General features: G+C 47.0%; 1 protein-coding gene across 9 annotated transcripts in view; it reads left to right on the top strand.

Annotated features, from left to right (window-relative positions):
* Positions 1-820: 820 nt before the first annotated feature.
* Positions 821-10,088, top strand: part of MBNL2 (muscleblind like splicing regulator 2) — a 107,882-nt gene continuing 98,614 nt past the window's right edge. For 6 of the 9 annotated variants that reach the window (XM_048492737.1, XM_048492738.1, XM_048492736.1 and 3 more), the window contains exon 1: positions 821-1,123. The gene's annotated coding sequence lies outside the window, so the exon portion shown is untranslated. The remainder of the gene's footprint in view (positions 1,124-10,088) is intronic. The other 3 variants (XR_007244203.1, XM_048492734.1, XM_048492740.1) reach the window with 1 other exon arrangement.

Below are 10,088 nucleotides of genomic sequence, written 5' to 3'. Positions count from 1 at the left end.
CCCACATTTGAATCTCCCCTCGCTCTTGCTCAGCCTGACCTGCCTTATAAGGCTGCTACTGGGACAATAAAATGCTGAGGAGGAGGGAATAACATTGTAAACTGCTCCAGGTCCCCACTGGGTGGGTAAAAAAGATCTAAAATAGCACAGAACCCAGAAGGCAACCAGGTTGCTCTTTTGGCAAGGTGATCAGTTAGGCTCTTTATCATTAAATATTTAAGGCTAACTTGCTGCAGGATTAGGATCGGGGTGCCCACCCTCCCATAGAAACGGAGTCCAAAGAGAAACCCCCACTCTGAAGATACCAGCTGCAGATGCAGGCGAAACATCAGGAGAAAATGCTACTGGCACACGGTCCTACAGCCTGGAAACCACACAACACCCCAGAATCTCCCACATTTGTCATGGAGTCACACAGCCCATGTATGGCGACCCTGTGGGGCTTTCAAAGCTAGTGTCTAACGGGATTTGCCATTCCTTGCCTTTGCGTAGACTCTGGACAACCTTGGCGGTCTCCCGCCCAAGTATTGACTAGAGCGGACCCTGCTCGGCTTCTCCGATCGGACGAGATTGGGCTACCCAGATGGAGGCACAAGTCCCTAAGTCTCCGTGTCTCTCCTTCCCCCTCCCCCCTTCATTAAAGGGCCACCAGAAACCCGCCAGCATCCCCGCAGAGGCGGCCCTCCGCGCCTGCTTTGCCTTCGCTTCTCTGCCCAGGACACCCAAACACGTAATCCCTCGAACTAGCCCGGAGGCGCGTGTGAATGCGCGCGAATGCATGGGGGCGAGCGCGCGCACAGGGAAGCGCCTCCGCAGCTGTGCAGTCGGCAGGCGAGGATGGGAAGCGGTGAGCGAAGGGGCGGCGGGACTGCCTCCGCCGCCGCAGGGAAAGCCGTGCCTGGTTTACACCGCCCCGCAGCTCCTGGGCGGCCCCTGAGCCCGTGAAGAGGGAGGAGGCGGAGGGAGGAGAGAGCCGCCACCGCCGCCGCTTTGGTTCAGCCCTTCGGGGAGGGGCCGGTCCGGATTGTCGCCGGCGACCGCGCCAGGAGAGCGGCCAAGTTTCTGCCTTTCCCGCCGAGCCCCAGAAGGGCGGCCTCTGTCTGTGCAAAGGGCTCCCCAGCAGGTGAGCGGGTCCGGCGCGCGCCTCCTCCGTCCGAGTCCCCGCAGAGGCGCGTTGGAGAGACTTGGGCTGAGGCGGGCGATGGGGCGCCTGGGGGCTGAGAGGAACCAGACGGGGGTGCCTGAGGGGGGCGCTCTGTTGCGCCTGGGGGCTGCGGGGAGGGAGGCGCGCTGGTGCCGCGCTTCATGGCCGTGGCGCGAGCGGGGTTGCCAGGCGTCCTGTTTACCCTCCACACGCCGCTTTCTTTCGCATTGGCGGTTCGGCCGCTGCCGACCTGGGAGGGGACCAGCCCGAGCCCCGGAATACTTCTCCTTCGCGCCTTTAACCCTTCCCGCGCCTCCGCACCTTCTCTCGAGGGAATCTGCAGGACGACGGGGCTCTGCCTTCCCCGAGGAAACGTGCGGCTGGCGAAGGGCGGCGCGCCGTTGTGTTTCTGGGGGGCGGGAGAGGAGCTTGTGCGCGCCATGGGAACCGGCTCCCCCTTTGCCTCAGTAATGAGGAAAGCCGGCTGGCGCTCTCCCCCTCCTCTCGGCTGGGTTATTATGCCCAATAACATCAAGCTCTTCTGGAGAAAGGAGCTGGTGTTTGCAGCCCTTTCACCGCTTCTTCCCTGCAATATGCAGCAACATCAGCACCGTTCTGACGTCTGCCGGGACACGAAACGCCGAGCGCAGGGGAGGGGGGGGGGGTGATTCCATACCATAGTAACGTGAATCCCGCCTCGGTCATTTCAACCACTTTGGGGTAGCTTGGAGGTTTTGTTAATGTCGGGGTTGTTATTGTTTTGTTTTTTTGTTTTTTAATCACACACTTTCGTTTGTATTGCGGAGGAAAAGTTATCCGCTTGGCCGCACAGGCCGGGATCGCGTCATGGTTCTTGTGGAAAGAAAGTGACCTGCTCCCTATTAGGTTTGGTTCAGTGCTGATTCATAGTTTTGTGAACTCAGCGTTTTGGCAACCTGGGGCTTTTGGTAGATTGCAGCAGAGCACCGAGCGGTTCGTTCTAGCAAGGAGGACGTGTCTCTGCAAGGTACACACCACCTTCTGTATTCTTTTAAAACTTCCCCAGTTCTGCCACTCCAGCTGGCTGGTAAAATTGGTGTGAAAAGTAGCACTGGGAACTTGATGGATCCTGGAGTGATTTGACGGTCAGTATTAAATAAGGAGGCTGTACGTGTTCTGTCTGCTGCTACTGATCCCTAGCAAAACTATTTTGAAGGGGAAAGGGGTCGAATAAAATACAACATATGAGCAAAAGAACTGCATTTAAAACTAAGGTTTTCTCACTGATACTTGAAGAAAGGATAGCTTTTCAGACACAAGGAAAAAATGCACAGCACAATCTTTTGCATTTACATTTATTTCAGGATAGACTAGATCTGACCCAGGTTCAGAACTGAACTTCACCACTGAATCTTGCTGGGTGATCTTGGATCAGTCACATACTCAGCCTAACCTACCTTACAGGGTTGTCATTGTGAGGTTAAAATGGATGATGCCAGCCACAGATGCCTTTTGGGTCTTTGCTGGGGAGGAAGGTGGAATATAATGGAAGTAAATCAATAATTAAAATAACTAATAATTAAATAACTAATAATTAAAATAATAGAATTGCACTAATATTATACTAGAAACTTTATTTAGTATTAAGTTTGCAGAAATGCATTAGGGACTGGTGTCTCACATATTTACAGGGGTTTTTTTTTGGTGTGTGTGTGCAAACTTACCTAAGATCATCCTGCATGCATGCAAACCACCTTCCATTCAAATCACTGTAGAGGCTGTATAAATTTCAGTAGAGGTTGTTTGCAGAACTTGGACCCCAGTTGTGTTGTAGTCAAGCACAGTAGAATTTCAGGAAACTAGTGGGTAGCCTGAAAAAGGGTTTGTCATTTGCTGTGCAAAACTAGACACACCCCATCCAGCCTGTGTGTTGTGGATGTGGGTTGCATTGAGCTTATATCCAGTCTGCATGATATTCCCTGTACTACATGTGAGGCTAGGTGAGTGAGTATGTGAATCCCTAGAGGCCGAAGCTTGTTTCCCTGTGTTCCCTTTGCTGAGTTGGGCAAAAGGAGCTGTCTTGTTCCTGTTGAAGTGAACGACAAAACTCTCATGTATTGTTGAAGGCTTTCACGGCCGGATTCAGCTGGTTGTGGTGGGTTTTCCGGGCTGTGGCTATGGTCTGGTGGATCTTGTTCCTACCGTTTCCCTCTGTGATACACCTCTGAAGATGCCAGCCACAGATGCAGGCGAAACGTTAGGAACAAGATCCACCAGACCACGGCCACACAGCCCGGACAACTCACCCAAACTCTCATGGATGTACTGGAACAAGATTGCTGCGTAAATGAGATTATTAAACAAAAATGATCAGATTTTTTTTCAATTGCAGTTATCAACATGTAGAACAAACTTTTATGTTATTTTTAAAAACTCTGTGTGCATTTGAAAACCTGATACACATTCAGCTGCCAAACTGTGATTATATGTAAGTATAAATATATAATAGTCTAGTATGGGAGTGTTACGATGTAGGAGAAACATCATCCAAAATGTTGGGTAGTTCATTGGAATTAAGTCCCATTGAATTGAGCAGAACGTACTTCAGCAAGTATTCTGCATCCCCATGTACCTTTACCTGGGAATACATCCTATAAAACTTGGGGTGGGGGTGGGGGTTTCTGAATAAATATGCAAAGTATATTGCATATTTAGGTTTGCAAGTGAATATAAACACAGAGGTTATTAAATATTTGGATTGTGTGGGTGGGTATTAGTCCCATGGGCTGGATGGTCCACCAGAGCGTTCTTAATGAATTAGCCAGCGAGTTGTTATCTTCAAGGCCCCTCGGAGAATGGGTGATATGCCAGATGCCTGGAGAAGGATGACTTGTTTTGATTTTTAAAAAGAGGATGAAGAATGATTTGGGCAATTATAGGCTGTTCAGCTTAACCTCTGTTGCAGGGAAAATCTTGAAGCAAATTTTGGAAGCTCTGATTTGTAAACTTCTAGAACAGGGGTCGGCAACCTTTACCACCCAAAGAGCCATTTGGATCTGTTTTCCACGGCCCTGAAGATCTACTGAGCTGGAGAGGCGGCTCCACATGGAGCCGCCTCTGGTTCGACCCCTCCACTCACCTTTCCTTCCAGCTCTGGAAGGCAGAGCCGCCAGGCAGGGAAACTCCCTTTGCCTGCTCCGTGGGGCAGAGGGGGGTGGCAGCTGCAGGGATGGCAGAGGGGGGATGATGGCTGCTCTGGAGGGACATGCGCAACTACCTTCCGACCTCCAGGGGTCAGAGGGCAGCGTGGGCATGTCCCTCCAGCACTCCAGAGCAGCGCTGGAAGGAGAGGTGAGTGGAGGGGACACGGAAAGCGGCGCCCTCATGCACGGAGACGCCTCTGGTTCAGCCCCTCCACTCACCTTTCCTTCCAGCTCTGCTCTGGAGGGCTGGAGGGACATGCCCACGCTACCCTCCGACTTCTAGGCCACATGGAGCCACAGTATAAGGCTGAAAGAGCCGCATGCAGCTCCAGAGCCATGGGTTGCAGACCCCTGTTCTAGAAGATGACTGGGTGATAAGTAGTAGTGAGCATGTATTTGTCTCTAATAGGTACTGTCAGAGTAATCTCGTTTCCTTGTTGATTGAGTGGCAGCTTTGGTAAATTGTGGGGATATCATGCATATTGTATACCAGTACATAGGCATATGATAAGGCTCCTCATGATGTTCTGATCAGTAAGTTGGAGGGCTGTGGATTAGGTTTTAGGATGACTAGGTGGATAAGGAATTGGTTGGATAATCACACCCCCAAAATGGTAGTTCATGGCTCCTTGTCTGATTGGAGGGCAGTATCTTGTGGTGCCACAGGACTTGTTTTTCAGCTCAGTGCTTTTTAATATTTTTATCAGTGATCTAGAGGAGGGCATAAAGGGGCTACTCATCAGATTTGCAAATGACCCCAAAATAGGTGGGACAGTGAAAACTCTGGAAGATAGAGATAAAATACAAGCAGACTGGGGCCATTTATGCAGGTTGGTCTCCTTCACTTTGAGTGTAAATTCCCTTCAGGCTTGATTCTCAGTTGCGTACTTGTTTTCCCCTCTCTGGCATTCACCCTTGCTCAGATCAGAGAATTCCTGCAGTTTCTGAAAGCTCTTTCAGAGTGCAGCTTTTTTTCTCCCTTCACAGGGAAAGCGAAGGAGATCCATGTGCATTAACATGTCTTCAGGTTTTCTCGCTCCTTTCCACCATCCCTCACTCGCACCAAACTGTCTTCCACTCTACCAGCCACCATTTCACGATGTTCTGGTTTCCCCAATGGCTTCTTCTTTTTCTTATTTTCACGTTTAAAGTCTATCGCAGGAGCGATAGACTGGAGCAGTGAACTTGGTGAAATTGGCAAGGTTGACTTGTCTACTTGAATAAACAACCAGGGCTCTTGCCAACCTAACTTGTCTCCCCCCTCCCTTCAGCTGCCACCACCTTTTTTCCTTCCTCCATCACATCCCTCCCAAGCCTCCTGCAAGACTTTAGTCTTTTATTGCTCATCACTGCAGACCTTGCCCTGCTAGTGAATCACACTGCTTTTGTGAAGCAGGAATAGACCAAAGCCCCCCCCCCCTCAGGTAATCTCCCAAAATGGAGATTGCATGGCAACAACAAGGAGACGGGTAGGCAAAATGGTGGATTGGCTTGAATAGGGAAACAAAAATGCAGGGGGAAAATGAATGGTATAAACAGGGAAACCCCACTGTGAAGCACAGTTAGAGAATCATTTTGTACTGGGCTACCCTATTGCTACATGGAAAAGCCCTGCTGAATAATTCAGTTTTGCATAGTTTGCAGAAAGCCTGAGGAGTGGGAACCTTTCTGACCTCCTCAGGCAGACTAGTGGTACTATCACATTTCATGTCCTAGATGCATCTGTTGAGACGCCATAAGATCAAATTTGCGTTCTTTGCTGCTGCATCACATTGGCTTCTCATACTCAGTTTGCAAACCACCAAGCCCCAAGATTCCATTCACACATGCTACTACCCAAAAGAGTGTCCCATATCCAGTATAATGTGCATAACATTTTTACTACTTTGGTGCAAAACTTTATATCCATTAATGCATGCAGCCCATTAATGCATGCACAGCTTACCCCACAGTTGAGAAGTGGTCAATTCTCAAAGTTCCTTGGACAAATTATTAGTGACTGTGGTCTATACTATTGTGTATAGTTTGCTGTAAGTTGGATCCTATTATAGTTTTGCATCATTTAATGTGTCATGTTAGTAATTTGCTTTGTTTCACGTCAGTTTTTTTTAAATTTCTGGTTGGTTCTTCAACCCAAATCCTGTTTCATTTATTCAGTGTCCCATTTTGTTGATAGGATTGACTCACTCTGTGTAATCCACCTTGAGTTCTAGTGAGAAAGCCGGACTATAAATAAAGTCAATAAATAACACAACATCACATTTGGAGATACTGTGTCCAGTTCTGGAGGCCTTTTATACAAATAACATAGAAACCTTAGAGCAGGTACAAAGGAGAGTGATAAGAGTGATTAGGGGTTTGGAGACTAAAGCCGATTATACACAATGTGCTTACTGTGCAATGGGGGCAAATGTCCATTGCCGCAAGATTTCTTGTGTGGACCTCTTTCCTGGAGCCGCGCTTTCACTTTCCATTCTCTCCACAGCAAGCAAGACCAGTTTTAGCATAACTTTTAATTTGCTTGGCCACCAGAGTGGGCAGATTTGCCAGTGAGCACAGCTTTGCCCTGAACATCTTCCCTCCAGTCAAAGCCAGCCTTCCCACTTTCTCGCACCATTTTGCATGCCTTTCCCTCACCACCACCCTCCATGTTGCTGGCTCCTTTCTGCTTCTCTAAGTACTCTTATCAAGAGATAGATATCTCAATATACTAACAACAAATAAGGCTTTTGCATGGAAAAGTACAAGCAGGCCATCTTTTTGGCTCCACCCCATGGCCCCTGCTCTGTTTCCACCCTCCCCAGTAATCAGGAGAGCTTTTAAAACTTTATTTCAGACAAGACTGTGTTTTAAAACAAGCCTCTCCTCTTGCAGCATCGAGAGAGAGAAAGTGTGTTCGGGGGAAGGGAGGGAAAGAGAATATCAGCTCTAGTGCTGAGACTCCCAAGTGGGAAGAGATGTGTGCCTCTAAGGCTGCTGATGGGCAGAGTTAAGAGAACCAGGCCAGGAGAGTTTTCTGCAGAAAAGCTGCACACCCAGGAGGGAGTGCCTCTTTGCATTTAAACAAAGAAACATGAGGAGAGCCCACTGTAAGCCCACTGCACAGAAAAGAGTCCCGAGGCAAGTGTTTCATTCATAATGGGCCAACAGTGCAATCCTAAGACCATGTTCCTTGGAGTAAGTCCTATTAAAAATGCCTGAGTAGGCTTGCTGAGGATTGTCCTCTAACTTATGAAGAAAGACTGAATGAACTAGGAATTTCCAGCCTGGAGAAGAGGAGGTTGAGTGGGAATATGATTATTCTTTTTATTTGTTTAAAGGGATGTCATTTGAAGGAATGTAGGGTGTTATTTCAGTTGGTAATGGAGGATAAGACTCACAATAATAGGTGTAAATTATGGGTGGGGAGATATTGGCATGATATTTGGGCGGAATCAGTTGCCAAGCAATTTTGTGGGTCTCCCTCCTTGGGGGTGTTTAAGCAGAGATTAGATGATTATTTGTCAGGTGTACTTCAAGACAGACTGCATATTGCAGGGGATGGGACCGGATGTTTTTTCAGCCCCTTCCAAGTTTTTAATTCTATGATTCTGGGATTTTAAAAATTCTATGAATGTGAAGAAAATGGTATTGGCAAACATATGCGTTATATTCTGAGGGCAAAATCCTCACCTTGTTATTAGAAATATTTTACACTTAGTGAAACCAGCACCACACTGTGATTTAGGTACTGTGCCATAGCTATGACAGTGGTGAAGGGGGTCTTTTTGGTGGGGGTTTCTATCAAAGTGCCATTCAATGGAGTTGTTCCAGATAGTCACAGAACTACATAAAGTTTGTCTTTTCCTGCTCACTGTGATAGACATTCAGCTATTTCATAGTCAGATTTTTTCAGGCTTGGGTAACTCACAGAACTGATAGTTGGAACAAGGAATAGAAATTGACGCTCCCTTGGAAATAAACTTGAGCACAGATGAAAAAACTGCTACATTTCAGGCGTTTGTTTGTTTTTTAACTCAGATTTTTTTAACCCAGAATCCATTGGCTTTATTTGACTATTACTGAAAATATTTGAAAAGCACCGGATGGGGATGGATCCTGCATGCAGGACTGAACTGGGTCAGGATAGGGCTGTTCCCTCCCACCCCCTGCCCTTGCTTCCCAAGCCCTTAGGGCTTGAAAAGACGGGGGGGGGGGGGGATAGATCCTGCATGCAGTGCTGAGCTGGCTCAGTGCCGCATGCACGATCGGGCTGTCTCTCCCTCTCCCATCAGTGGGGGACAGATGTCCATATGACATAAAGATCTCTCTCTCCCTCCCCCCTGCTCTTTGCTGGCTCCGAAGTCCACATGGACTTGGGAAATGGCGGCAAGGGGAGATTTCAAAAGACGAAAAAGCCTAAAGTTATTCAGCTTTTGCAGCCCCAAGTGTATTTGGCTTTTTGAATTCACCCGGTTTTTTTAATCTGTAAAAGTAAAACCTGAAAAAACAGGGGTAAGGGTGTTGCCCGTCTGCGCTGTTTTAGTGTGTAAACCAACAACAGTGATACCTCTGCTCTGCTTTAATGAAAACTAGCAGACTTAAGACTTCTGCCAGAAATAGCCTTGCTGCAGGGAGAGACAGACAACTCTTTAAAATTTTAGTTGACTGGTTGGGCATGGAAGAGAATGTAGCCTTTAAGGAAAAATTAATAACCAGAGGGAGAAACATGTTCCAGTGGTTACAGGGCTCAAAGTAGTTCAGGAATGTGAGAGAGATTTTTTAATGTGCCTAGCTCTGATGTAATAGGAACCATCAACTGAGCGCTCATGATAGTAGTACAGGCCTGCGCCAAAGAATGTGCAACAGTTACACATTGGAGGCAAGAATCCAACTCATTGAGTTGCAGTGCAATCCTAAACATAGTTAGACCTTTCTAAGCCCTTTGACAGTCCTGGCCTGGAACTCTGTTTAACTCTGTGTAAGACTGCCAGATTTGAGTCCAGTAGCACTTTAGAGAACAAGAAGGTTTTTGGGGTATAAGTTTTTCTAGTCAAAACTCCAGATACCCATGAAGGTGATGCATTTCCACTCTATGCATTTCCACTCTAAAAGCCTTCTGTGAAGCCTTTTCAGAGGCTATCCGGGTTGATCTGTAGTAGAACAGCTAGATTCGAGGCCAGCTGTACCTTAGAGACCAACAAGATTTTTTGGGGTCTACGTTTTTGAGAGCCAACACTTCACATATGACTTCATTGTTAGAGGTTCATTTTTTCCCCTCTTGACTCTGGTTGATTTGGTCGTGTTTTTTCATTGTGGTGATAACCTGAGAATTGTTACTACTTTGATGCCCTCGAATTTCTTCTCTGGTTTGCTTGAAATATTTAGCTTTGTTTTTGTTATTTCTTTTGTGCTTCTCTTGATGTAATCTGCTTTGAACAAATCAGAAAAATTCAGTACAAAGATTTTAGTACCTAAAAGAATCACTCTTTCCTTACCAACACCTCCAGTTAATGGTGGTGAATGGATGTAAACATTGCTCTTTTGTAGTGGTAATGCTTGTTCTATGGGCTCTTGGTTATGTTTTTTTTTCCAGCATAATAAAGACCTGTGTGGCTTCAAAAATGGTCTGGATATTAGCTAGTCTAGTTTTCCAGGAGGCTTGTCTAATGCTATGATTGTGCTTGGAAATTTGACCAATAATTCTCACTGCAGATGAATATGACACTTTTGTTTCTTCATTTATGAAATCCCTCAGGAAAACAGTAGAGAGTGATGATTAT

This window comes from Sphaerodactylus townsendi, linkage group LG04 (assembly GCF_021028975.2).
Source record: "Sphaerodactylus townsendi isolate TG3544 linkage group LG04, MPM_Stown_v2.3, whole genome shotgun sequence".
NCBI classification, from domain to species: domain Eukaryota; kingdom Metazoa; phylum Chordata; class Lepidosauria; order Squamata; family Sphaerodactylidae; genus Sphaerodactylus; species Sphaerodactylus townsendi.
Note: the sequence above shows the minus strand (reverse complement) of the source record. Positions and strands in the feature narration are given on the sequence as shown.